This window comes from Palaemon carinicauda, chromosome 5 (genome assembly GCF_036898095.1).
Source record: "Palaemon carinicauda isolate YSFRI2023 chromosome 5, ASM3689809v2, whole genome shotgun sequence".
NCBI classification, from domain to species: Eukaryota; Metazoa; Arthropoda; class Malacostraca; order Decapoda; family Palaemonidae; genus Palaemon; species Palaemon carinicauda.
The window spans coordinates 76562506-76590457 of NC_090729.1; the positions used below are offsets into that span (position 1 = coordinate 76562506).

At 43.9% G+C, this 27952-nt stretch overlaps 1 long non-coding RNA gene across 1 annotated transcript in view; it reads right to left on the bottom strand.

Annotated features, from left to right (window-relative positions):
• The window catches only part of LOC137640475 (uncharacterized), a 93519-nt gene that overhangs the window by 10353 nt on the left and 55214 nt on the right, over positions 1 to 27952 (bottom strand). Inside the window, exons 4-5 of the long non-coding RNA XR_011044359.1 lie at positions 19248 to 19352; positions 15880 to 16144 (exon numbers count right to left, since the gene is read on the bottom strand). This is a non-coding gene — a long non-coding RNA (uncharacterized lncRNA). The remainder of the gene's footprint in view (positions 1 to 15879; positions 16145 to 19247; positions 19353 to 27952) is intronic.

A 27952-nucleotide genomic window follows, 5' to 3' on the forward strand; every position in this document is an offset into this window, starting at 1 on the left:
CCTAGGATCCTAACGGAATTAGCAAACACAGTCAAGCGAAACCAAGCCTAGAAAGAGTTCAGGTAACGATGGCCCTGGACGACAGGCTGGGGTGGGCAGCACCCGAAATGACTGTCTATGAGCATCCATGGAGATGATCCGGCCCCGGAACATCGAGGATGCAAATAACTTCAAGAAATCTCGATTCTCTCCAGCCTAGGGGCTTCAATGTTTTAAAAAATCATTGAAACCTGTAGTCACCCTAACGCCCCCTTTTCCCTTAGGGATGTAAAAGGAGATTGCAAGGTCTGTCAAAAGACTATTGTAATCAGTCAGGATTCCATGACGCTAACAGGGAGGAGTTTCGAACTCCCTCCAGTTCACGATGATGACAGACCCAGTGCTACGTGCACAACTATAAGATGCGCTAAGAGGCTGGAGAAGATACGCATCAAACGCTCGAAGAGATCTAATAGGACCAATGATGGTCATTCCCTCTTCGCTTACCCTACAATGACCAAAGGCCATGGACCCGTAGGCCATTTTAGCCCTGTAATGGGTGGATAAACTCTCTCCACACAGATCGGACCTCCTCAGGTTGATCTGGGGCATCGAAGCGATAATGAGGTGTCGAAACTGTCGAGGATAAGGGACGTCTCATTTCATTAGGGAATGCTAGCCATCCCTTCCTTAAGGGAATGGCGCCTATCAGCAGCTCGTTTATATGTGATCCGCAAGGTGACAGCGGATGCTCTTCTCGGGTTCAACCCAATAGAGTTGGAATGGTACACGGACGCAGACCCATTCCCTCCCAGAAGGGGACAAGTCCCCGAGCTGCAGATCGTTCTCTTCATCACGAGCGTTATCAAGATACTATCTCGTTATTTAGTCCCATACGAGGACCCTCTAATGGAGGTAACAGACATCATGTCTCTACATTAGAAATGATGGACTTAGAATTCCTGTTCAGCCCATCAAATTTCCTCCGGAAGGCTCTCTACATGCTAAGACCCTTCCAGGGAAGAGGGGCTCTGTTGGCTCCCAGAAAGCCCAAGAACAACACGTTCCCTGTAATGAAGGAACTGAGGCTAAGGCTAGTCCTAGTTATGCACCTAGGATTATCCAGGAGGTTCAGAAGTTTTCTGCCTTCGATTTATCACAGTACACCTGATCCCTTCATTTTATGAATTCCTTGCCCTTAATGGTTGGGAAAAAGACTGGGATTTTAAAGGCAAAATAGAATTCCTAGAAGAATACAAGTCTAGTCAACGAGAAGACAATACGAGTCTTCTTGGGAAAAGTAAATTGTTTTGTAAAGCAAAAGGGCCCGAAAACAATCTCATAATCTTCTGCCTGTCCTTCTCTGTCCACCCCTATATTCAGGGTCTGGCGGCCGACAGCACATTGGCCTATGAGGAAGGAGGCAGTGTATCCTTGGATACTGTCGGGAATTTCGAACTGATCAATCGAAATTCCCGCCATTTGACTCCGCCTACGTTGCGTCAAATTTGAGGGAGAGGAGAGAACTCGCGGGCGAATGAATGTCGTTCAAGACGAGAATGTTTAGAACCGAAAAGAGAAACCGCCTGGTAGGGGAGGCGCTGAGACTAAAGAAATCAACCACTTGTAATCTAAGATTAAGAAAAATAACGTCATTCTATTGTAACATGATAAAAAAATCCAATCTAGAAATTTAGGTTCAGGAAAAAATGCGGGAAAAAGGTGACGTCGGGGGTTGCAGAAGCAGGGGCTGCCTCTTTGATCCGACGTCCCCAACCACAGTAAGTTCTAATTGTTCTCTCTCTCCCCTTAGTGTACCCAGGTCGGTTTCCATATAGTTTTTGCTAGAGTTGTGTAAAATTTGTATCTGTAAATATTTCATCGATCCTTGTGCCAGGGGATCAGAGTTGTTTCGTAAAATACGTAAAAAGGTCTCGGTAAGGCCTTTATCGTGATAACTCACTAAAATCTTGAGTCCGATGCGGACAGTTTTTTTTTCAGTAACGCACATGTTCATTAAGTCAAGTGTCTCTTTGTATGTCAAGTAAAGATTTATTTTTTATATTTCTCTCGTGTTAGATGATTATTTTTATAATAAATCTGTTAAAATTTAGCCGTATTCTACTTAATTCCCGAATGGTTTTGAGAGGCTAGCCCTTAAGGCCTTGTGACACGCCCAGCACATCGGGCAACTTAGTAAACCGGTGAAATTTCGCCACAGATACTATGAGAACACTAGTTCTTGGGCCTTGTCTCCATATAAACCCTTGAGTAAGCACCAAGGGTATGGCCGACTTTGCGAGAGAGGTCACTTGATGGGATCTTTGGATCCATGGATCATTATCTCTGTGCAAGTCAGCCCCGACTAGACCTCTTCTATATGCCCTTTAAATGGATCTAACGATTGAAATCTTTAATAAATTTTCCGATAACGTGCAGGCTTAGGCCCACAATGCCACTAAAGCCCATCTCATGGTCTTTGGACTAGGTCCTACATTATGCCTCACCTGTGAACAATGAGGATTATTCCCTCAAGCATCTAGCCTAAAAGATTATTTTTTCGGTTCGCTATAGCCTCTGGGACTAGAGTTAGTGAAATAGTGGCCCTATCCGGAGATGAGGGCCACATTAAGTGGGAGAACTGCAACTCTTTCTGATCTAACCTTTCTCATTAAAGACGTCCTACCTACTAAGAGGTGGGGCTCCTGGAGAATCTGCCCTCTGAAGGAAGATGTCTCTCTAGGTCTGCTAGAGCATCTAAGGTCTATCTTCATAGAACTTCAGACTTCAGGAGGAACAGCTCTTTACGGGAGAAAACTTTGGATCAAACTATCCCTACAACTGAGGGCGAAGCTCACCTACCTTTTTTGCGGAGCTGATCCTGACAGTACTCCTGCAGATAAAAGATCCGAGGAAAGTTGCTTCATCACTGAACCTTTCAGTGTGTGGACTTCAGCCTCTTCGTTCACCTACTGATAGGAGGTTGTCCAATGCGTCTTACAGACACTATACTAAGCAAATCTATGGATTGAAGCATTATGTGGTGGCGGTAGGTGCTATTTGGACCCTGTCATCTAGCTCTGCGATGAACAGTAAATTGATTGGGACTATCAATTAAAAGGAGAAGGGGTCAGCAATTTTTGTGTGATCTCCCTTTGAATAAGTGTTGCCAAGGTAACACTAAATCTGTTCAGAATCTCAGGTGTGAAATTATACGGATACCACTAGTGCCGTGTGTACATAGTACACAGTGTTGTTAGACTATTTCATGTACAGAAATTATAAAGAAAAGTCTTGTTAAAAGAGCTTTTTTTCAGTTTGAGAGTGGCACTCATCATTTTCCCCTTTCAAAAAGGGGAACATTAATTTCTGTGTATGTCTCTCGTATAATTTCCTTATCATGCTACATTTATTTAGCATGTAGTCATTTATTAGGAATAAATGTCTATTAAAATGCAGTTGCATCCTAATTCGCCCAACAATTGCATGTGTAAAATACCAGAGTTCCTTAACTTACTCATGTAAGTATTTCTCATATCATTGTATGCTTACAATCAATGAATGAGGACACTGATATTGGTTCCACAATATATACAATCCTTGAGACCGTTTGTATTCTCAGTGTATACCTATGTTTGTTCATACATTATATGCTACCTTGAGGCCCTTTTCTAACGTCTAAAAAGGACTCTTCCCTGCAGGGAGCAGGAAGCATTAACATTGTTATGCTTAGTGATGATGACGGATAACGGTAACGTCATTTGCCTCAATTGGCCCTTTTTGGCTGTAGAAATATTGTCCCAAGGTTAAGGCACTGACACAAAACCACAGATACATTAATTCTCTGGTATGCTTCCATTAGGACGTCATGGCTTGAGCCCAAAAAAGGGATTTTGACGTAGGAAAAATCTATTTCTGTGCGAGGGACCTGTGCCGCCCAGTGAATAAGCTCCTATTAGCACTTATTCTTAGGTAATTTACTGCTAAATATACCAGAGAAAAAATGTAAAGGAGTGCTAGGTTAACTAGCTCGCTCACCTATTGGTGTCGGTATAAAATTGGGCGTATAATCCAGAGGTCCCGCACTATTTAGATTCATCCACAACAAAGACCCCAATAGAGGAGAGCCGTTCAACCTCACTCGGCACCACCAACTCTGCATCCGCTCAGAACCCAACTCCTTAGCACCCAAAGTTTGGGGACTCCAAGGGAGAGGAGCTGGGAGGGTTCACTGGGCGGCACAGGTCCCTCGCCCAGAAATAGATTTTTCCTACGTCAAAATCCCTTTTCTGGGCTTGAACCTGTGCCGGCCAGTGAATATATACAAGAGAAATGTCACCAAACTTGCAAAATAAAGGAAAAAACATAAACATAAGGGAAATACAAGTTGCTTTAATCAGAGATGAGTGCCAAAAACAGCTATAAGGGTATCTTAAAAAAGAACATAAATCCACTTGGTAGAACCACTGTCAAAAAAGGTAAGGTATAATAATGCCGTGAGTGATGATATATACAGATACTCAGAGGTCAAAAATGTACAAATATAGTAATAGTAATCAGGTGCAAAACCAACGAATACAAATAGGGTATAAATGAGGCAGGTAAGGGGGAGATAAAATGACAAAGAATTAATATGAGAGTTACCTGGGGGTAACTACACTCCCTGCAGCTACTGTAGGAAATTTAAGGGCTTCCAAATGTTTAAGGTAGTGTTTCTTGAACACTGACGGTGATTTCCACCCTGTATACCTGGAAAGGTCCGTAAAATTCATGTGGTGAAAAAAGTTCACCGAAGTAGCAACCGCTCTGATATCATGTGCAAGAGGAAAAGAGTCAGGGTTAGCTTGTTTAATAAAATACAAAATTTGTTGCCTGATCCCTTTAATGGTAATGGTACCGCCTTGTTCTCTAACGAATAGAGGCCCCGAGGAGTTAGAGGAGGTCCGGGATAAATAAGACCTAAGAGTAGTAACAGGGCACAGAGACGGATCTTGCGTGAGGGGAACAATATTCCAGGAGGACCATCTGTTCTGAGGGTCTTCGTTCTTAGCTAAAAAGAATTTGTTAGGTGAAAGAAGGACCTCTCCCGAAGGAAGGAACTCAATATGACCCGGGTCTCTTGACAAAGCTGCCAGTTCAGAAATTCTTGCCCCGGAAGCCAAACTCACCAGGAAAAGTGTTTTCCTGAGAAGGGGAATGTAATCACAAGAATTGTTAATGGTATCAGAAGCCAATTTGAGTACATCATTAAGGAACCAGGTAACCGGGATAGGACGAGTAACCGGTTTCAGTCTGGCACAGGCTTTCGGAATTGAAGCTAACAAAGAGTCGGTTAAGTCTATGTTAAAACCCACTAGGAAGATCTTTTTCAAGGCAGATTTAATAGTGGTGATAGTATTGGCTGCCAGACCTGATTCTAATAAAGTTCTAAAGAAAGTGACTGTAAGGTTCAAGTTCATACAGTGTACGTCTGAGTCTATAAAAAATTTAGCCAACTTTTTAACCGCAGAATCATATTGGCGGATGGTGGAATCCCGTTTATCTGATTCTAGGAACAGGGTGTTTTGAGGATCGATATTGGCACCATGCATGGCCGCAAACTTCATGAAGTCCATAAAGTTAGGGCGCTCTGAATGTTTGAGAAAGCGTACACAACGCGTGTTTGTACTATCTGAGACAGAACCGGATTGGGTATCGGGTGAGGATGTAGTCTCAACTCTCGCAGGAGAGGGTACCAATTGCTCTTGGGCCAGTTGGGTGCGACCAAGGCTACTCGTCCCTTGAAGGATCTCAGTTTGTCTAGGACTTTCAGTAAAAGATTCACCGGGGGAAAGAGATAAATCCTTTCCCAGATGTCCCAATTCTGTGACATGGCGTCTGTGGCGTAAGCCTGAGGGTCTAGATTGGGAGCCACATATACTCTCAATTTGTGGTTGGACTCCGTGGCGAAGAGGTCCACTTGGAGACCCGGAACCCGAGAGAGAATCCACCGGAATGACTTTAGATCGAATGACCATTCCGATTCTAGAGGGGAGGTCCGGGACAAGGCGTCTGCCACTACGTTCCGGACTCCCGCCAGGTGGACAGCTGAAAGACGCCAACGGTCCGAGGCTGCTAGGGAGAATATGGCTACTAGAACATGGTTCAGAGGCCCTGATTTTGATCCGCCTCTGTTGAGGCAGCGGACCACCACTTCGCTGTCGAGAACCAGACGAAGGTGTTGTCTCTTGGGTGGAGCGAGACGTTTCAGGGTTAGAAGAACTGCCATGGCCTCCAGCACATTGATGTGAAATTGGCGGAATAAGGGAGACCAAAGACCTTGAACTTTCCTGAGCTGAGAATAGCCTCCCCAACCTGATAGGGATGCGTCCGTGTGAATGATTAACTTCGGAGGCGGAAATCGAAGGGGAACTGACTTTGACAGATTGTTGGCCCTTGTCCAAGGAAGAAGTCTTTCCCGGAGAATGGGAGGAAGGCGGACTTTCCTGTCCCGGAGCTTCTGGTTCGCCCTCGAACGCCAGACACGATTGATATCTTTCAATTTTGCCTTCAGAAGTAGATCCGTCACTGAAGCGAATTGAAGGGACCCTAGGATCCTCTCTTGGAGTCGTCTGGAACTTACTTTGTCTTTTAGAAAGCGTTTGGTGTTCCTTGCAATCTCTAACCTCTTGGGTTTGGGAAGACACAGAGTATGAGATATAAGATCCCATTGCAGGCCGAGCCATTGGAATTTTGATTTCGGAAGAAGACGGGACTTCTTGAAGTTGATCTGGAAGCCCAGGGATTGAAGGTATTGGATGACTCTGTGAGTGGCTTTTAGGCAATTTTGGGAGGTGTCTGACCAAATGAGCCAGTCGTCCAGATAGGCTACTACTTGAATCCCTTGATTTCTGAGTTCCTGAACAGCAACTTCTGCTAACTTTGTGATGATCCTTGGGGCAATGTTGAGCCCGAAAGGCATCACCTTGAAGGAGTAACTTTTGTCCCCTAGGCGGAAGCCTAGATACGGACGGAAGTGTCTCGCTATCGGGACGTGATAATAGGCGTCTGTAAGATCGATAGAGGTGGTGACGGCCCCACGGGGAAGTAAGGTCCGCACCTGCGAGACGGTAAGCATTCGAAACTTGTCGCATTGAATGGACAAGTTGAGAAGGGATAGGTCTAGAATCACTCTTCTCTTGTCCGAATCCTTCTTCGGGACACTGAACAGCCGACCCTGAAACTTCAGGTGTTTCGTTTCTTGTATGGCGTTCTTTTTTAACAGGTCCTGGACAAATTCGACTAGGTCCGGAGTGGAATGTTGATGAAATCTGTTCGGAGGTGGAGGTCCTTGAATCCAACTCCACCCCAGTCCCTTGGAGATGATACTGAAAGCCCAGGGACTGAACCTCCATTTGTTGCGGAAGGCATAAAGCCTCCCCCCCTACCCGCTGCACCTCAGTATTGGTTTGAGGAGTTGCCTCCACGTCCGCCTCGGAAGTTCTTTCCCTTGCGAAAGAATCTACCTCTACCTCTGTTCTGGTTTGAACCATGGTGGTAGCCTCTACCTCTATTATAACTCTGGGAAGAGCCTTGAGCCTCATAAGACTGGTTAAAGGCTGGAGAGGTGGTGGAGGCACCGGGACGCTGGCTCTTAGGGAGTAGAACGGTGACATAGTCGTCCGATGAAGGAGCCTGAGAGGTGGAAGGCTGTGCAGGAGCAGCAGGAGATGGAGGAAGAGGCTGACGGAAAACAGAGGAACTACTCTGCTGTTGCCGGAACTGGGTGGAGGTATACGGGCGGAGCTTCTTCCTACCCGGGCTTGGTAATTTGCGGGATCATACTTCCGCTTAGGAGTCAAACCCCAACGGGCTTTAAGGCTCTGATTAACCCTAGTAGCCTCTGCCAAGACTTCCTCCACAAGATCCTCAGGGAAAAGATTTGAACCCCAGCAAGAGGACCGGATAAGTTTATTAGGCTCGTGCCTAATAGTCGCCTCAGCCAGGACGTGTTTGCGGCACCTACGTTTAGCAATAGCAAAGTCATATAGATCGAAATATAACGACTGCAAAGTTGCCTTATTGAGAGACTTAAAGATACTCTCAGTATCATAAGTTAAGGCTATCGACTCCGTAGACGTGGCCAAGTTCAAAGTTCGCCCAACACGTAGGCGGGAATCATACTCCTGTTTAATAAGAGATTCCGGGAGACGGGGAAGCCGTTCACTAAACATAACTGAAGCACAGTCCGCTGTTAACTTGCCAGAAGTAAAAGTGGTATGGACATTGTCCCAACACTCATTACCTGAAGGAAGAAGGAGGGAGATCGGATCCACCTCTCGGATGGGAGGCAAGGGCTTTTCCTCCAGAGCATATTGGAAAGCAAGCTCTGCAACCTTATTGACGCATGGAGTCACGGTGTTCTTGTCCATTAAGAACATTGTGAAAGAACTCTTATAAGGCGTCAACATGGTATTGGTGCAACCAATATCATTCAGGAACCTAGCCCAAACAGATTGGGCTTGTTCTTTTGGGAAAATGACAGTCTCTTTGGGGACCTTATCCAGCCGAACCAGAGCTTCCTCGGTAAGCCTGGCATAACCATGAAATGGAAATGCGAGACCAGGAGGAAAGAATTCAAAATCCTCTAGAGGACGAGTACCAAGACCTTCCAATGTTAACATCCCATCTGAGAATGGGGAATGAAGAGCCATGCGCCAAGGGTTATTCTTGGTAAACGGCGGAAGTTTAGAGGCATCCGGGATGAGAGAGCTTTGAACTCGCTCCGGAGCACCTTGCTCTAATGCCCCAAGTCTCTGACCAATGTTAGAGAACATCGTGTCCATCTTGGCATGCATTTCCGACACAATCTTAGATTGCATCTCCGACACGATACGAAGCATGGCTGATTCGGAAAGGCCCGGGCTAGGAGCAGAAGTGGCTGGTTGTACTCCCGGGTCGTGAGACTTAGAGGAGGAGCCGGGAGCCTTAGATGACGGGTTTGTATTAGACTTGGAACTATGGGAAGCCTTGTGGGGCTTACGAGCTTTTGGCAAAGTTCTCGATGTAGACTTATCTTTGGGGGGAACCGGGTGTGATCGATGAGACGAATCACGGTCCCCAGAAAAACCATGGAAAGAAGAGAGATCAGATGAAGAAGAAAGAGCGGGGCTGAGGATAGGAATCTCAGCGCCGGTAACACCTGCCTCACTTACCACCCTACCTGCATCCGGATCATCCAACAACATAGGCTCAACGTCCAAGTTCATGGAAGCCACATTGTCTTCCAGATCTCCGGGGGCATCCAACGGATCTTGTTCCTGGTTGATGAATCCCACTATGGTGGCATCAATGTCGGTAATGATGGGTGCCGCAACATGCCTAGCCACAGCGGCTGAAGACTTGGCATTAGGGTAGATCATGGCACAGTAGTCTTCAGATAGGACGTAAGGCTGTTTAGATTTCACGTTTCGGGCAAATCCCCCAACCCACACTTTCAGGGTGGCCCGAGCCGCAGTCTTCTGCTCCGGGGATGCCTGAAATAATAGTGGGAATTACAAAAAGGAAGATTCCCGGCAGTCCTTCAAGACCATAGAAATCTTACTAAATAGTGTATGTATACCAAAAAAGGTAAAATAATTAGGAAGGCAACATAGCCAACGGGACTCACCGAATCAGATCCGAGGGTGGTGATGAGGTCAAAACAGACCATACAGTTATCAGGGTGCCAGACCACGATGTCCTCCAGCTGATCTCCGCAGAGGGCGTGAGACCTACATACAGTGTGGCCACAAGGCTGATGAAGAACAGCCGCACAAGCCGTCGTCTGACAATGCACCATCTATAAAAAGAATAGTATATGAGACACTGTAATTCTCTTAAGTAGGGGCGGGTCCGGAGGACCCGGGACTAAACATGAGTCTAACTTAAGACTAGAGCTTAACTGTAATACTCTTAAGTAAGGGCGGGTCCGGAGGACCCGGGCCTAAACATAAGTCTAACCTAAGACTAGAGTATAGCTATCCATTCCGGTCGAGCCGGGATCATAAAGAAGGATGCAACAAAGAATTAAGACACATGGTGTCTGATTTCCTGGAGCGAGGTTAAGCCCCGGGCCGGGAAATAAAAGTACATCCATAAACCAATACATATAGGAACTCCGGGATAGTGATCTGTCATATATAATCATATATAATCATAGGAACTGTTATAAATTAAGAGGGGGGCGGAACTGTAGATAAGAACCGCCAACAGAACCCGGAGGGTTTCGTATAACATAATAAAAGTGTGATAGGTAAATATAAAATAGGGTGCACCGGGATCCTACTCTGTTGACCGGTGGCCAACCCGTCTAGACAGAGACGAAACCGCCGGGACACCCGGAGGACAAAGTCCATAAACACTGAACTACCCCCTCTAAAAGGAGGGAAGGCAACGGTCCCCTAAGGGAGGGGGGAGAGAAGCCTAGCCACCCACCTAGCGAGAGGGGGAGCTTGGGGGAGGATCACGTGATACGAAGCAGCAGGGCTACCAACTGACGATCCCCAAACACAGATCATACGGAGTAATAAGCACAAATATTCATTATAAAAGTAATAGCGTTGACAAATATATAAATATACACATAAAAAATTTAGGGCAAGGCGTGCAACATAATAAATAAATCCCAAAGGACAACAACCTGATGGCTTATATAATAAAATTGCCGCCTAGTAACGAAGGTCGGCAAGCCATCTACGATACGTAACTGATATCGGCCCTAAATATGAACCACAAGGGTTCTAAACGCTAAATAATGAATATTCACAATAAAACATATAAAATTTAAACTAATAATAAAATTAATACACTTAGTAACACCGCGAGTGAAACTAAAAGCTCTCCAAACAGGAGTACCAACTGTAAGCGGAATCGAGCAAGACCGAGATGATCGAAGAGAATAAACTCCTATAATTTAAATATTAAACGATCTAGATTGCTCAAAACACAGCAAAACATAGCTTGGTACTTAACTTAGACGGTGTCTCCTGGGAAACCGATGAAGAAGCCATAATCCAGTGAAAATTAAGGCAAAACACGAGAGCACAAAAAAGCGGGTTACAACACAGGCGTGCTAAAAAGGAGTTGGGTTCTGAGCGGATGCAGAGTTGGTGGTGCCGAGTGAGGTTGAACGGCTCTCCTCTATTGGGGTCTTTGTTGTGAATGAATCTAAATAGTGCGGGACCTCTGGATTATACGCCCAATTTTATACCGACACCAATAGGTGAGCGAGCTAGTTAACCTAGCACTCCTTTACATTTTTTCTCTGGTATATTTAGCAGTAAATTACCTAAGAATAAGTGCTAATAGGAGCTTATTCACTGGCCGGCACAGGTTCAAGCCCAGAAAACGGATTTTGAGCGAAGCGAAAAATCTATTTTTTGGGTGAGATGGCCATGACGTCCTAATGGATCCACCCTTATTTTCTATGAAAAGATCTTCACGGTTTCCCCCCCTGATCTACTGTATCTGTAGCACCTTGCTCAACGCTACAAGGAATGACCGCCAGAGGGAGTTGGCGCGGTTGTCGATACGATTGTAGTAGGGGAACCAGGGTAATCTTTGTTGCGGTTACCCTTCTATTCTACCACGTATTTCCCCTCGAGGCGTAAAGGCTATTCGGGGTGCAGATTGCCATGTGGCGTGTCAAGAATACGTCCCCTGATGATATACGATACCCTTGAGAGTAATCTTAAAGGTACTCGTGCCAGAAGTTAGAATTCTGTGAAACCTTTCGTTTGATTCTCTGGGAATATCACTGTAGTCATGTACTGTATACCCTTTGGAAGCTACTAAAGGAACCTTCCATTAGGACGTCGTGGCCATCTCGCCCAAAAATAGATTTTTCGCTTCGCTCAAAATCCGTTTTCTTAACCTAAGAATGATGAAAATTAGATCCTTGCAATTTAACATTATTTCTGAAATAATTAGTTTTGTTCCCGAACTCTCCACTCGAAAATTAATTATATCGCGATATGAATAAAGAGAAAGATCTAATCCCTGTTGTTTAAGTGATAGCTCGTCATGTTAAGTCAGGAGATACTGTTTTGCACTTAAATAATATCAATATAATGTTCTAAGCTGTTAAAAAGCGAAGATTCGTTGTTATATTCTGACGGCTTCAATGATGAATATCTGGAGAATCTAAAATCATGAAAATTTTCCCTATATCAAGTCCCTGGATACATTGCAAAAAAACATACTTAATGTTAGATCGACGTATGACACAAGAACGTGTGAAGTTAATGGTGCGTTCAGCTGCTATTCCAACGATCAGGTGGTTCGCGTATATTGAGACGCATGGTACGTTCCAGTGGATTTTTTAGCAGATGCTTCTCCGATACCTTGTGGAAGAACGCAGGGGGGGACTACTTGTGGAACTGTGAATATAGCGATACTCCAACACAATTACTAGGCCTATAATACATAATTTGTTGATTTTTCCTACGAGATACATATTTCTTTCTTAGGAGAGGATAAAACTGTGGAACCCCTAGGGGTAACAGAAACGGTTGTGATATATTTTTCACTAACTCCTTCTCAGAAGAAAAGTACCTGTATGAAAATATCTGTAACATAGGCTTAAAAATTGATGCAGTGTACTATTTGGCATATATTATTGTGTAGCATGTGAACAGGCAAATCTTCCTAGTCAGAGAAGTCTCCCTGATCTCCTTTATCTGAAATAAATAGCTGACCACAGGAACTTAGCACACACGGTATTTGCATGCGACGAAACAGACTCGTATACATTTAAAAAGAGCTAGCAGAGGAGAGCATCGCTTCCTTTCTATTCAAGGTTGAAAAGCTGTATAAAATAAAATAAAATAAATATCATATTTGATAAATATTACATATACATAAAGGCTGGAAGACAAATCCTTCCAGATTTTTTCTTCTATGTTTACATATCTTCCCAGTTGAGAGGCAGCCATTTTGTGCACCTCGCTAGTGGGATTTACATCACACCTTTTTCTCTACCTACATAATTGATTGTGATCAAGCTCTATTTGGGGGACCTTCCAGGGAATCCCAAGTTATCATAAATACTGATTTAGCACTCGTTAGAAAGTACCGATCTTGGAACAAAGCAAACAAACATCCAATTGCTACGGTGCAACCATACATTGTAGCCATAGCCACTAGTTTTCTTCTATACAGTTTCATATAGAATTCAAGTATTTCATCAATAGTTGGAACTGCTGATAGGCTAGAAAAATATTAAGTCATCGTTTCCTACTGAAAATACAGACCCCAACCCCCAATCACAGACACAAAGTCACCGTAACAGACCCCCACCCCCAACCAAGCATAAATTATCACTGGTTTATATTGTTTAAAATGCGTTCGTGATAATATGAAATTACACAGACAACCTTCAACCAAGCCGGTCTGTCAATCCCTAGAGTGGATTGTTCAGGTAAGGATAAAAAATCAATAGTTGAATAAGAAAGTGAATAAATCTTTGAACACTAATACATTTGCCTCCGGTGCAAGTACTGTAGATTGGTCTCAAATACATACCTGAACCCTAAGACTGGAAGATTAAGGCAAATGCAGTAGTTTTCTTAAGGCAATGCAGAGACCAAGAATAGACACTGGTGATCTGTGGTAATAATTAAGGGTAGATCAAGGCATAGGTGGCACAAGGGTGAGAAGATAATGGAAGAGGAATGGGAAATGAAAGAAACACATACCAGAGGAAATAAGAGCTATCAAAGATTTCAGTCTTCCACCAATGAATATTGCCAACATTTTACTTGAGTCTTCTGACATTCCCTCGCACTTTTCAAATGCTGACTGTACAGTAGATAGTTCAATAATGATCCAGAATTGTGATCTTGATCCGTGTCACCTCCAAATTTTAAGGTTACTTATGATGCTTATGAAAATGGCTGTCTGCTAAAGAAGGTGATAAATGCAAGAGTTGATGGGAGAAGTACGAGAGGAAGGCCAAGGTTTTGGTGGATGGATGGAGTGAAGGAAGCTCTGGGTGATAGGAGGATAGATGTGAGCGAGGCAAGAGAGCGTGCTAGAAATAGGAATGAATGGCGAGCGATTGTGACGCAGTTCCGGTAGGCCCTGCGACTGCCTCCGATGCCTTAGATGACCGTGGAGGTAGCAGCAGTAGGGGATTCAGCATTATGAAGCTTCATCTGTGGTGGATAATGTGGGAGGGTGGGCTGTGACACCCTGGCAGTACCAGCTGAACTCGGTTGAGTCCCTTGTTAGGCTGGGAGGAATATAGAGAGTAGAGGTCCCCTTTTTGTTTTTGTTTCTTTGTTGATGTCGGCTACCCCCCAAAATTGGGGGAAGGGCCTTGGTATATGTAGGCTATGTATGTATGTACTTATAATGCAAAATACAGTTAACTCCCCATTAACATGAGTTCTATTAACCCAATTTCGAAGTTACACGAGTCCAAATTTATTAAGATATATTCTGTTAGCACGAAATGTCCGATGTTACGCAAGTTGAATTTCCAGCTTAAGAGCAAGAGCGAGAGAGAGAGGTTAATAAGAATTTATTTAAGCTTACAAACAAATAAATTTTAGTTTTTAATGTAGTAACAAAAATGTAATCTAATTTTACAAATAAATCTACATCCATACTTCTAAATGTAGATGTTTACAATTTAGCATGTTTACAGTACATTGCGACTCTTTACTTGTGAAGCTGGTTTGTTCTAAGAGAGTATAAAATAGAAAAATTTTGTAACGTTGAATAACAAATTAAGTTATAAAAATTATATTGTGATAGTATAAAATAAACTTAATTGTTACATTTACCAATATGTAGAAGGATGTGGATCGACAACGTCAACAGCTGATCCGTCTGTTGTTGTTGTTTGATGAGAGAGAGAGAGAGAGAGAGAGAGAGAGAGAGAGAGAGAGAGAGAGAGAGAGAGAGAGAGAGAGAGAGAGCCAACAGCGGCAAGGAGAGTGATGTGTCAGTGTGAATGTACACGGGTAATAACTTATTTTACTATAAAATAAATACAAAGTAGAGGAAGAATGTGTGTTTTTGTTGCTTCTGTGACCTTCAAATACATTAATGTGTTTGTTTTAAGTTTCATAGTAACAAAATCCCAAAACAGACAGACTGCCAATGTCCAGGAACGTAACATCCCCTATTACCATTATTTCTTTTGGAGAAATTATGTTCCTTTAACACGACATCTCCATGAACATAACACTCGTGTTAACAGGGAGTTAACTGTATCTATCCATTGTTAAAATTTGGTGAAAATTCAATGAGCCAATTTCTTTTGACATAATTTTTGAAATTGTGAAAAAATGGATTTTGACGAAGGAAAAATCTATTTCTGGGGAGAGACCTGTGACGGCCGGTGAAAAAAGTGTCCTTCTTTACACTTTTCTGATATAAATCTTCCAAATATACCAGAGAAAGATAAAAGCATGGAATGCAGAGGTTACTACCCTCGCGCGAGCACCTCGTGGGTGTCGTGTATACATCAGGGGCGTGTGAAAACCACTATTCACAGGCTGTCTTCCATTTAGATAATTCCTTCATCAAAGGGAAAGGCCGTAACAAAGGCCCCAGAAACCACACTTGGACCACGCCACCGTTACTCACACGAGCGCCCTCTAGGTCATCCTTCTGTTTTTTTCGTATCTCAGATCTTGATCTGGTACTGCATCATCTCCAATAATCAATGGAGTTGTCAATGGTCTAAGATCTATCTGCGGTGAAAATTCTGTCAAAATCCATTGAGTAGTTTTGACGTAGTCCTATCCACAGACACACAGTCAAATAAATAAACTGACTTGATTTTATAACCTCCTCAAATAACAAAGGTTTGTATTCGCGTAGGAACAAACTGATTACAATATCATAATTCCAGTTATATCAGTGCCTTACCGTCACATGCTCAGTATCCAGATGACAAGACTTGGGTACATGCTAACGTCGCCTATGCCTCATTCTTCGTTTCCTTCTGCTCTTAGAGTATTTTCATCTTGTCAATTTTTCATATAGAAAACCACAGCCAGCAGATCACAAGCGCAAGGGAGGGGTTAAGAGGCAGCTCAACCCCAGGTCTATGAGGTCCAAAATTCAGGTCTCAAGTTGGAGCAGGACGGAATTCTATTTCTATCCTTCCTACATTCAATTTCAGCTGATCAGCCTGGAATAAAATATCAGATTAGGGCATTTCAATCTCTTTCCAACTCAAAGAGTAATACAATAATCTTACTAATTAATCAACATCTACGAAATCTATTAACTGTTCTATTTAATGGTCTACAAAATATCTGCTGCTGTGCTGCACAGTTCAAGATAAATGTAGGTAAAGTAATCTTTCTCTAAAATTAAAATTATATTACAAAAAACTATTTGATGACAACCCTCACTAAGTTCTACTTGAGACTAACACATCTGTATTATCTAAATCACTTAAATATCTGATTGATTTTTACATGTGGGTTGTCTCAAGTTTTTTTTATATATAAATACTATAACCCTACAATTGGATACAACTTGTGCCAGGCAATGGTTGCTGATGATTCAGTAGGTAGACCTATAGGCTCCCGAAATCTCCAATCCTTAGCTCACAAGGATGGTGAAGTTGCAAACACTAAAAGAAACTATTGAGCTTGAGCGAGTCTTGAACCCCAGTCCAACAGATAGTTAGGCAGGGGTGTTTCCAGTAAACTACTTCAATCTAAAATGCTACCTTTAGAATCCTCATAAGAAAACAATTAAAATTGAAATGGTATGTCAAGGGGGAAGGCAAAAGAGATGAGAAGTAACTGCTATTATTCTGAGATTGTCATACAGATCATAATCTAACACAAGCCTGAGAGCCTTAGATTAAAAGTTCATCTTTGCGAATATGGCACTGATTACTTTCTTGAATATTCACTATTATTATTACTATTATTATTATCACCTGCTAAACTACAAAACTAGTTAGAAACTCAGGGTGTTATAAGGTCAAGGGGTCCACGGTGAAAATAGCCCAGTAAGGAAACAAAGACACAGATAGAATAGTGTCCCTGAGTGTACCCTAAGACAGAGAACTCTCACCCCAGACAGAGGAACACCATGCTACAGAGGCTATGGCACTACCCAAGAGACGGGAACATCATTTTGATTTTGGAATGTCCTTCTCCCAGAACAGCTGCTTACCATAGCAAAAGAGTCTCTTCTACCCTTACCATGAGGAAAGCAGAAGTTTACCCCTCTAGTGAAGAATTTTTCAGCTATCACAGTGTTGTCAGGTGTATGAGGAAAGAGGAAAATGTGTAAAGAATAGGCCAGACTATTAGGTGTATGTGTAGGCAAAGAAAAAACGAGCCATAACTAGAAAGGGATCCAGGGAAAGTACCCTATAACTCTCTGGCGGTAGTATCTCACCAAACCGTTTTTTAGCATTGTCGGAATTTTCTCATTCTTGAATTGGTGAAATCACTTGGGCAAACTTTTCCAAAGAAAATATCTTTCATAATTACTTTATGTCATTAAGTGTATTAAACTAAACTAAGATCAAAGTCTACATTAAGACTTGAGATATTTCACTCATTAACCTAATAAAGTAAAATTATTACATAATTTTAGAGTAAAAGAACTTCGGGAGTTCTGCAGCGAATGTTTTTATGTTGAACAGACTGATATAGGTCTCTCATAGTTTATGTATGACATATCTATTTTAGCATTGATGCTGACCATAATGTATTTTATATTGATTGTTGATTATTTCTCATGTAGTTTATTCATTTCCTTTCCTCAACTGGCGATTTATTCCTGTAGAAGACATTGGGCTCGTAGCATCCTGCTTTTCCAACTGGGGTTTTAGCTTAACTAATCAGAATAACAATAATAATCATATTTCAAACAACCTCTAAAGACAAATTAACAAATATGATAAAGGCAGTAGAAATATTCTCAATATTTCCAGATTCCAAAGATGAAACTTAACAGCCTTCAAGTACAAACTTCTCCCTTGTGATAAAATGTATATGTATCCATTAACATTTCCTTCCACATTTTATGCAGACTTTTAGCTTTGTTTCCTTTGCCAGGGTGGTAATAAAATAACCTGCATTTATTCAGCTGTTTGTCTGTCTGTTAGCAGGTATACGGCAAAATTTCTTTCAGGATTCTCACCAACTTTCACAACGGATAAGTATTAAGCTCCAGGAGAACCCATTAGATTATGGAGGTGATCCAGGTCAAGATAGCGACTCTAGTTATTATTGTTAATAATATACGTTAAAATCATTCACGGTCAACATACGGACAAGGGAAAGCTCGGTCCGTAGACTTGAGTCAAATTGACACTCTTCATTGATGGAGGTCTGAAATGTCTGACTGCTCTTTCTACTACTTGTTTCAAATGCATTTAGAATGTTTCTCATCTAAAACTTTACAGCAAAGTTTAATCATTACACCTAACAAAACTAACCAGTTGGGGAACAAAATACCAGGCTTAAAATATAGGTCTCTCAAATTACAAACTAAATTGGTTTCAAGAAGCGTGTTTGTTAGTTGAATTTTGTTACATTTTTGCCTAGGGTAGGCTTAACCTGAACCCTACGGCCATAATTTCCAGCTACAGAAGTCAACAAATATTCAGGTTTTATATGAAATAAATATCACGTTATTACAAATGCCAATTTGCTTACTGTATTCAATGATATAGTATCGATTTATTACTGTATTTCTTCATCTTATCTTTGTTATTTTCAGTTTGTAAGTTGAGGACCTTCTGTACAGCACTTCCAAAGATCACTAGACCGCTCTATGGTGTCCCAGACACCTTACAATGCATAATCAGTGTACTAAGAAACAATGGTTTTACGGCATCACATTCTACGATATTTCATCAATTAAAACATCGACTTTGCGGGCAAGTCCAAAACAGAAGGATGACATGGAGAGCGCGAGTAGTAGGTTTCGGTGGGGTAGCCCAACTGTATTCTCTAGGGCCTGTCACGGCCCTCCCCTTTGATGAAGGGATTATGTAAATGGAAGACAGCCTGTGAATAGTGGTTTTCACACGCCCTTGTTAAATACACGACACCAACAAGGTGATCGCGCGAGGGTTGTAACCTCTGCATTCCATGCTTTTATCTTTCTCTAGTATATTTGGAAGATTTATATTAGAAAAGTGTAAAGAAGGACCCTTTTCACCGGGCGTCACAGGTCTCTCCCCAGAAATAGATTTTTCCTTCGTCAAAATCCCTTTTTTTCAAAGTAAAATAATTCTAGTTAGTCCAATGACTTACCTTTACATGCTCCGCACGCGTGGCAAGCAGACTTAAGTCACTACCGATGGATGGCATGATGCACTGTACTGTATCTCGATCAATTTGTGTTCAACGTTGATCCTCCTGAAACGGAATAAAAATATCAGAAGAAAAATTCAATTGTTTGACTTCTCAGAAGGGAATATCAGAATAATACCTATACCTCTGAATAGGGTAATAAAAATCCTATCACTTTTCAATAAACGTCTAAAGACCTTGAGCAAAATTTTTCAAAGTACAACAAGGTACAGTATTACTTTCAGAATACAATCATTGCCTGATTAACACATTTGAAGCCCAATATCAATTAAAAATAAATATTTATACTATAAAGCTTTAATTAAATATGACAAATTTGGAAGTAATTTGTATTTTTCCTAGCAATGCAAACCTGGAGTTCTTTACTATGGAGTATTATTTTAGCGAAGCTGAAACCAGCCGATGAGATTTTTTGTCAGCGTGTAACTACCCACCATTAGTTAGCGGGGACAGGGAGCAGGGTAGGTTAACCCTGACGCTCACACCAGCACTTTTGTAATTGCAGCAGGATTTTCAGGGGGTTGGTGCTGGTGTTTGTATTGCTCGGAAATAATACAAATTACTTCCAAATTTGTCATTTGTTCCTGTGCAAAATACAAAACTTCCGCTCTTTACTTGTGGAGACTCACCTGTAGATGGAAGTCCGAAACCAACTGGCTGGCAACTGTCCCGAGATGGCCTCTGTATAGTTGAGGGATCCTGCACCTCCTTATCCTCATAGTAAAACGGCCTGGTCAATCATTGTTGGCGAATAAGGAATTAATCTCTTGGAACACATATCGTAGCTATTCAGGCCGTGCTCTCTACTAATATTTTTTTCCGGCCCCCCCGACAGGAGGACGGGGACATAACACATATATACTGTAAATGTATATGCTGTTGTCCAGAGCGTGAAACTCACAAACAGAAGAATGAGGTCAGCTGTGCAGACTTCCCCAAATGCTGCACCCCAAGAGAGGGAAGATGAAGTGGGAAGTGGCCAGTCACTGCCACATTCATCCTTGACTTACTTCGCGGGTAATCCTCCGCCCTCAAACCACTGATATTTGTCCCGCAAGGGAGCTGAAGCGTTTAGATCACGTTACGAGCAGCCACCACAGGACTTATTGAGAATGTGTCTAGGCTCCTGTCAGTTATTTCTTGCAGGTAGCAAGAAGTGAATGTTGTTTGACGTTTCCACCTACCTGCTTTTAGTACCAGCTGAACAGAAAAATTATTTTGGAATGCCAGGGAAGTACTTACTCCCTTGACATCATGGGCAGGGGGACGTCTACCTGACGTTGAGGTATCTGAGGCCCGTGCCCTTTTCTATTACTCGCCTGATCCAAGAGATTGAGTTCTTCATAATTCTCCTCTTGGTCTTCCCCGTGCTGACGAACAGCTTGTTGATCTGGGGTCGCGCGCTCTTCTCATCCTTATGAGATATAACCTCATCTTTCTTATGAGGCATAGTTACAGTTGATCAGTATCGTCTGTCACTGTTCAGAGACTCCCAATCCTAACGGGGCTAAATCTAGGATTCGCTAAGGACAGATTTTTAGTCTTTGCAACACTCAGGGACAAAACCGAGTGTGACCTGCCAACCATCCCCTGGAATGGGTGATGACGTACGAAAGACGACGTAGCTCGCTGACTCTACCTGCATAGGTCAGAGCTAAAAGAAAACCATCTTTGAGGTCAAGTCCTTATCCAATGCTTGACGTAGAGGCTCATAAGGGCCTCCTTTCTGTGAATGTAAGACCCTGACAATGTTCCAAGGAGGTGGTCTAACTTTCAAATGAGGGCAGGAATGCTTGAAGTTCCATATGAGGAGTGACAATTCCGTCGAGGAAGAAACGTTAACTTAATACAATTCGAAGACAATGTTCAAGGCTGAACAAAAATTTCACCACCGACACCGAGTGAATTTTTCCCCCCCTGAGGAACAGTAAAAACTCGGCTACTGCTGGAATACCGGCACTGAGTGGAGAGATACCCCATCAATAACCTCCACCACAAAAGATGGACCACTTTGCCTGATACACCATAGACGATGACTCCTGGAGGTCTCTTGCCATGCGCATGGCAACCGGCTTCAAAAAGCCTCTCTTGCGAGTACAGTAGTTCCGGGATAGCCTCAAGGTGTGAAGACCTAACCATGGTATCGCTTGGTGGAAAATCTTCACGTGAGGTAGTCTGAGTAGCTCAAAAAGTAGAGGGAACTCTCTTGGTACCTCTGTGAGCAGATATAGAGGGTCCGGAAACCATTCTCTGTTGTCACAGCAGATCCCGCAGTCTTTGCTAGATTTTGCGATGTCCTTACCCTGTTCAATACCCTCCTTACTAGGCAGAAGGAGGGGAATGCATAGACATCCATCCTATCCCAAGGGTGTTGAAAAGCATCCTGCTTGAATGCTTATGGTTCTGGTACTGGTGAGTGGTACATCAGAAGTTCCCGACGTCACGTACAGGTTGATTGTCCATTCGGAGCCAACTATCTGAGTCCTCCTGTTCAGATTATTCGCAAGTACATTCTTCTTGCCCCAGATAAAGTGGGCTCTTGAGGCTACCAAATTTTCTTCCATCCACCTTAGGATTTTTACAGCTAGCAGATATAGATACTGTGTAAAGGTCTCTCCTTGTTTATTTGAGTAGGGCACTACTGTAGTGTTGACACTCATCAGCACTACATATTGCCCTGAAAGGAGCTGATGAAAGTACCTGAAGGTCAGGTAGGCTGCCCTCATTTCCAGAAGGTTTTGTGGCACTGCCATTCGGATTTGGACAAAGTCTGGATGATGTACGGTGTAAGAGATGAGCCTCCCCTTCTTTTAATGTGTCTGTAAAGAGCAACAAATCCAGGGGAGGAGAGAGAGGATCTGCTCCTCTGAGGAGTTTGGTGTCTGATATCCACCAACTCAGGTCTCTCTTCTGTCCGGGTCCCACTAGCACTAGGGTACTCGGTGGGTCTCTGTGTAAAGATCAGGTCATCAGCTGTCACTATAGAGACTGTATGTGGAGACGGCCATGGGGAACTAACTTCGAGAGATGTTACATGTCCCAGCCATTTTGCCACTGGTGCTAGCAATTTGCCTCTCCAGAGAAAGCTCTGCCAGTACTTGATCCCCTAACAGAAAGACCTTGCTTAGTGTGGTCTCGAACAAAGGTGGACCAGTCTGAAGATGGTCGGTCTGTGAAGGGGAAGCTATATGCCATACCTCTTCGCAAGGGCGAGCTTTGGCAAGGCGAATGCTGGTAAGGTGCCCTGGCTTGCACACCTCTTCTTATTTGTCCTGCTGGGAGTGTGTACTCCCAAGGTGATAGCTGGAAAAGCGAGCCTTTCTCAGCTCTTTCAGGTAATTGTTACCTGTGTGCAATTGCGAGGAGTGTGCCATGATCATAGGACAAAAACTGGTAGAGCATGCTCGTTCCAGTTCGCCCAAGAACAAGGTGAGAATTGGAACTGTGCACTGATTTGTGCACCTTTCCCAGTTCTCAAAGGTAACGGATCTAACCGTGTGTGCCTTTCTCAGCTCCCACAGGTATCACGACGTAGAACTCGCCTTTATTCTAGACCTTGCTTCTTGAGTGTAAGGGTCTTGATGGAAAGACTCGCCCTAAAGAGAACACTATGCGTAGAAGTAGTGAGACGCCTCTCTTAGTCAGGAAGACGAGCTCGTCTGCCCACCTTACTCGGTGAATGGATACGCAGCACTGCACAAGATTTCCTTACAAAACTAGTCTGTGTTCATACCCAAGTAGGATACACCAGGGTATTTTTGTACGACCTGTCTCCCGAAGCAGCCTCGTGAGTAGCGTTATGCACTCCTACAGGAGGAGGCATTCCTTCATAAAAGGCTATTACGACTGCGGGGGACAGATTGTTCCTGCAGTTTACCTGTGAGGAAAAAAAAACCCCCACAATCATCGGAAACCGGGAAGGGCTCTGGACTACCTGGTCAACCAACACCCAGTAGGATGGTCAACCATACGCCAGGATTGTGCCTATTGCCCCCTCCTAGGGGTTAGGAAGTTCCATTGAGTGGAACAAGCGACCTTGACCCTCAAGCGAAAAGTCAATTCTCCTCGGTTCCTCTCACGGGGTCTAGAGATTGCGTAGCAAGTAACATCTCAAGTTGATGTCAAGACATGCAACCAGTTACACACACCTGCTACGAAAGGGCGGAGGATCTTGCTTTAACTGCCACCAATCCAAAGAGAGTTGGCCGAATAAATATGTCATAATCGGTAAACCAACAAATCTCCTTAGCGATCGCTTTTGGGCAAGAGACCGGTCAGTAACGATCAATCGCACACAACTACTTCTGAAAGGTAAGATTAAAATGTTTTCAATGTTTTCTTGGACAGGTAATGTAAGCAGAAGTCCATCTACAAACACTTAACACAGACCAGGGATACGGACGATCATACAGGCATAACCCAAATTATGAGTTGTGTCCAGAACTCGGTTGGAAAACGTTGATAAACGTTTGTAACTGAGACCTCCTCCTTCCAAAGAACGACAAAAAAATTTGCATTTCTTCGTCTCTGATTGGTAAAACTGGTATAAGTTTTGAATGTTCCCTTTCAGGAAACAAAAACACTTGTGTGAACTTTCAGAATTTTTAAAAACTAAGACCTCCAATAAAAGTTAGGAAGGAACTACCTGGGATGAAGGGAGAGAGCATACCCAGTATGTCTGGTTACGGGAAGGAAGAAGAGTAATACAGTACATAAGCTGGTTTCCAGTATGGAGTACAGTATAGCCATTGTCATTATTATTATTATTTGCTAAGCTACAACTCTAGTTAAAAAAGCAAGATGCTATAAGCCCAGGGGCCCCAGCAGGGAAAATAGCCCAGTGAGGATAAGAAACAAGGAAAAATTAAATTTTTAAGATCTGTAACAACATTAACATAAATATTTCATATATAAACTATATTTTCTAATTGTAAGATGGTCTATAGTACTCGTCGGCAAAAAAATTGCTGCCCGCATATGCACATATCCGTCTGCAGACCCACGTAACCTCTTTGCCTCCGAAAAACATTTGACAAGTCTGAGCCCACTTGCAGGAATAATGTATGTGCGATGAATCGCAACATTATTGCCCAAGGAACTTTTACTATTTTCAAGATGTGAGCACATGTGCCCAGGAAAACAAAACATACAGCTAGTGTAGTAATCATAGCTCCGTTGGTTTGGCTGCCCGCGTTGTGAGAGGGGCTTACTAACGTTCGTAAATGTAATGAGAAGCTGACAACGTTCGTCTGTCCACCTTGTGGGCAGGGCTTGCTACCGTTCATAAACATAAGCAGAAGCTAATACCTCTCCCTTGGGAACAAAGGCTTGAAATCATAACCTTATAAGGGTATGTATACTGTATATCACAAGCTCGTTGCACTAGTGTTCTGAAGAGCTCTCGATTTTGTAGGGCAACAAAGCCCAAGAAAATAACCCAGAAGAATTATATTTCCAGAAACTTGACGTCTAACGAGAACTCATCGTGTCCAGGGGCACACTGACGCATACAGCTAACTCAAGCCATCGGAAGTAAATTGTATTTGGGGCAATAATCCTGAGGTTTTCCCATGGCGAGAGCGCATGCTCCACAGGAGTTCATTTCAATCTTTTATAGAGTTTTAACGAACACCTGCAGTTGTGCAAAACTTCTCAGGGATGAGAGTTACCCATGCAGAAGTGAAGTCTTGCATGAGGGGTTTGTCATCTCAGAATGCCAAGAACACAAACACTAGGCAGCTTCGTATAGGCTTGCCAGCAAGTCCTGGCGAGTGTCTACAAACGCTGGCGATCGTCCACAAACGCTTGCAAACGCACGTGAACCACCATCTGATACTAGCAAACGCTAGCGAGCACCCGCAAAGCACTGCAAGCGCGCAAGATAATCAGTGAAAGAGAATTAGAAACCGTCAGCATTGAATCTCCTTTACGATTAAACCCAGTAGCGTACGCTACTATAGCGCTAGCGAGAAGGGTTTCACAAACCTGCCATTTGTGCTAAGGCGAGGGTTTCACAAATCTGCCAAGGGTATTAAGGCGAGGCGAGAGTCTTACAAACCCTTGCCTCTCCTCTTAGTACTCCTACCACCGAAAAGGGGGTTGGTGAATAGCCGTATGTCATCCCCTCGGAAGGGAACAAAAAACGCTGTGCTACACTTGAAGACCAGCTGTTTCTTCCTCGTTAGGCGCAGGTCCCAAAAAGCTTGGCCTCACAAAGCTCTAAGAGCCTTGTTGTGCCCAAAGGCACGAAGTGGCAATAACCTTGAAGAGTTAAGGCCTACGAGACTCGTCGATGGGAGAGGAGGCAGACAGACCTTTTATTGGCCTAGAGTGATAGTGACTGGTGGCTGGAGTACAGTACCTATAACTGGTGCCACGGCAGTAGCTGTCAAACCAGGCTCACGTTCTACCTGTTGAAATACGAAGGAATCACTCAGCGAGTGATCTATGTTACTCCCTCCCAAGAAAGGAGAGCAGACAGCTCTCAATGGAAAAGGAGGGTCATTGAAAAATTGACCGATATTCTGGTCTTGTTGAGTACCCTCCTCATCAAACAGAATGGGGGAAAGGCGTACGCGTTGATGTTGTCCCACCGTTGTTGGAAGGCATCTTGCCAGAGCGCCTTGGGATCCGGGACTGGGGGGAAGTACAGTGGAATCTTGAAGATCAGCGCTGTCGCGAACAGATCCACAGTCGGGGAACCCCACAAGGTCAGGACTTTGTTGGCAACTAGATGACACAAAGATCATTCGATACTCACTATCTGAGACGCTCTGCTCAGATTGTCAGTGAGCACATTCCTCTTGTCTGGAATGAAACGTGCCGATAGTAGAATTGAGCAGACTTCGGTCCATCTCAGTATCTCTACTGCAAGATGGGATAGCTGCTTCGAAAAGGTACCTCCTTGCTTGTTGAAGTAAGCCGCTACTGTGGTGTTGTCGCTTATCACCACCACAGAATGACCTGCCAGGTATTGTTGGAACTGCTGAAGGGCCAACAAACCGGCCTTCATCTCGAGACGATTTATATAGAGGCACTTTTCTGATTCTGACCACAGGCATGAGGTCCTGTGGTACAGAACGTGGGCCACCCCCATTTCTTTGAAGCGTTTGAAAACAGCATTAAATCCGGGGGAAGGACGAGAAGATCCACTCCTCTTCGTAGGTTCTCGTCTGTCACCCACCACTGGCAGTCCGTCCGTTCAGCAGGACCCATAGGGATCATGACGTCCAGGGAATCGCAACCTTGATTCCACCGGGACTTGAGCTGCCACTGGAGAGATCTCATCCTGAGGCGATGGTTTGGAACTAGACGACCCAAGGATGAAAGGTGAGCAAGGAGACATAACCACGATTGGGTTGGAAGCTCTTCTCGACTGAGGAAAGGGATTGCGACCCCTCTCAGCCTTGCTATCCTGTCGTCTGATGGGAAGGCTTTGTGGAAATTGGTGTCTATAATCATGCCTAGGTAAGCCAGTCTTTGAGTGGGAAGCAGAGAGGACTTCTCGAGATTTACCATGATCCCCATATCCGGGCAAAGTCGTAGAAGTTTGTCTCGGTGTCGAAGAAGGGATGACTGAGTCTGCTAGGATCAGCCAGTCATCCAGTTAACGGAGGAGACGGATGCCAATCCTGTGTGCCCACGATGATATTAGGGTGAACACTTCTGGTGAAATCCTGTGGTGCTGTGGAGAGACCGAAACACAGCACCTTGAACTGGTAACCCTTGTGGTCTAGGCTGAACCTAAGTACTTCCTTGAAGACGGATGGACTGGGATCTGGAAGTACATGTCCTTCAGATCCAGTATACACATGAAGTCTTGCGGCTTCACTGCAAGACTGACCGTGTTTGCGGTCTCCATGGTGAACGGAGTTTGCTTCAATCTGGACCTCTGCCCTAAGGGCCTGCCCCCTTGTTGATCCCATGGCAAGGGAGCTAAATGACACCGGATTTGTCCTCGGGGAGGTAGGGATGTTGTGAACGGGATGCGATATCCCTGATTGATTACAGAAATCATCCAGGAATCTGCCCCGAGTTGCTACCACCTGTCTGCGCAACCTTGTAGGCATCCCCCCACTGGCGGACATGCAGGGGGACTGCCAATCCTAGCGCTTGCGGCCTCGGCTGCTCCCTCTAGGATTCTTCCCTCCCCAGGAGAACTTATTGCCTTTCTTGTCCTTGACCGGAAAGGGCTTAGACACCACTGTCTTTGCTGCCATTGTCTTGGTGGGACGTGGCTGCTGGGGTGCTGGAGGTTTATAGGGCTTGAATGTCAAAGCTCTATGTAGGAGGGAGTCTTGGTGACTTCCTCCACCTTTCAGCAGCCTGCTCCACGTCCTTAGGCTCAAACAGGTTCGTTCCCATAACGGAATAATGTCTGAGCCTGTAAATTTCGGTGCTAGGGGCCTCCCGGTATTGTCTTGGAGTCCTTTGACTCCCTCCTGGGAGGGATGCAGGACTCCAACAACGACAGAGGCAGGCTCTTCTCCACCCTTATTCGAGAGGACTTTACCGCACGAGGTGGGGTTTCCCTCAATGGTGTGATGGGGGAATTTCTCACCTCACGTGACTCTCCTTTGGACAGGAAATCCTCGTCCGAAGGGGAGGGAGAAAAGTCGGAAGGGGGAGGGTGCCTGCCTCGAAGA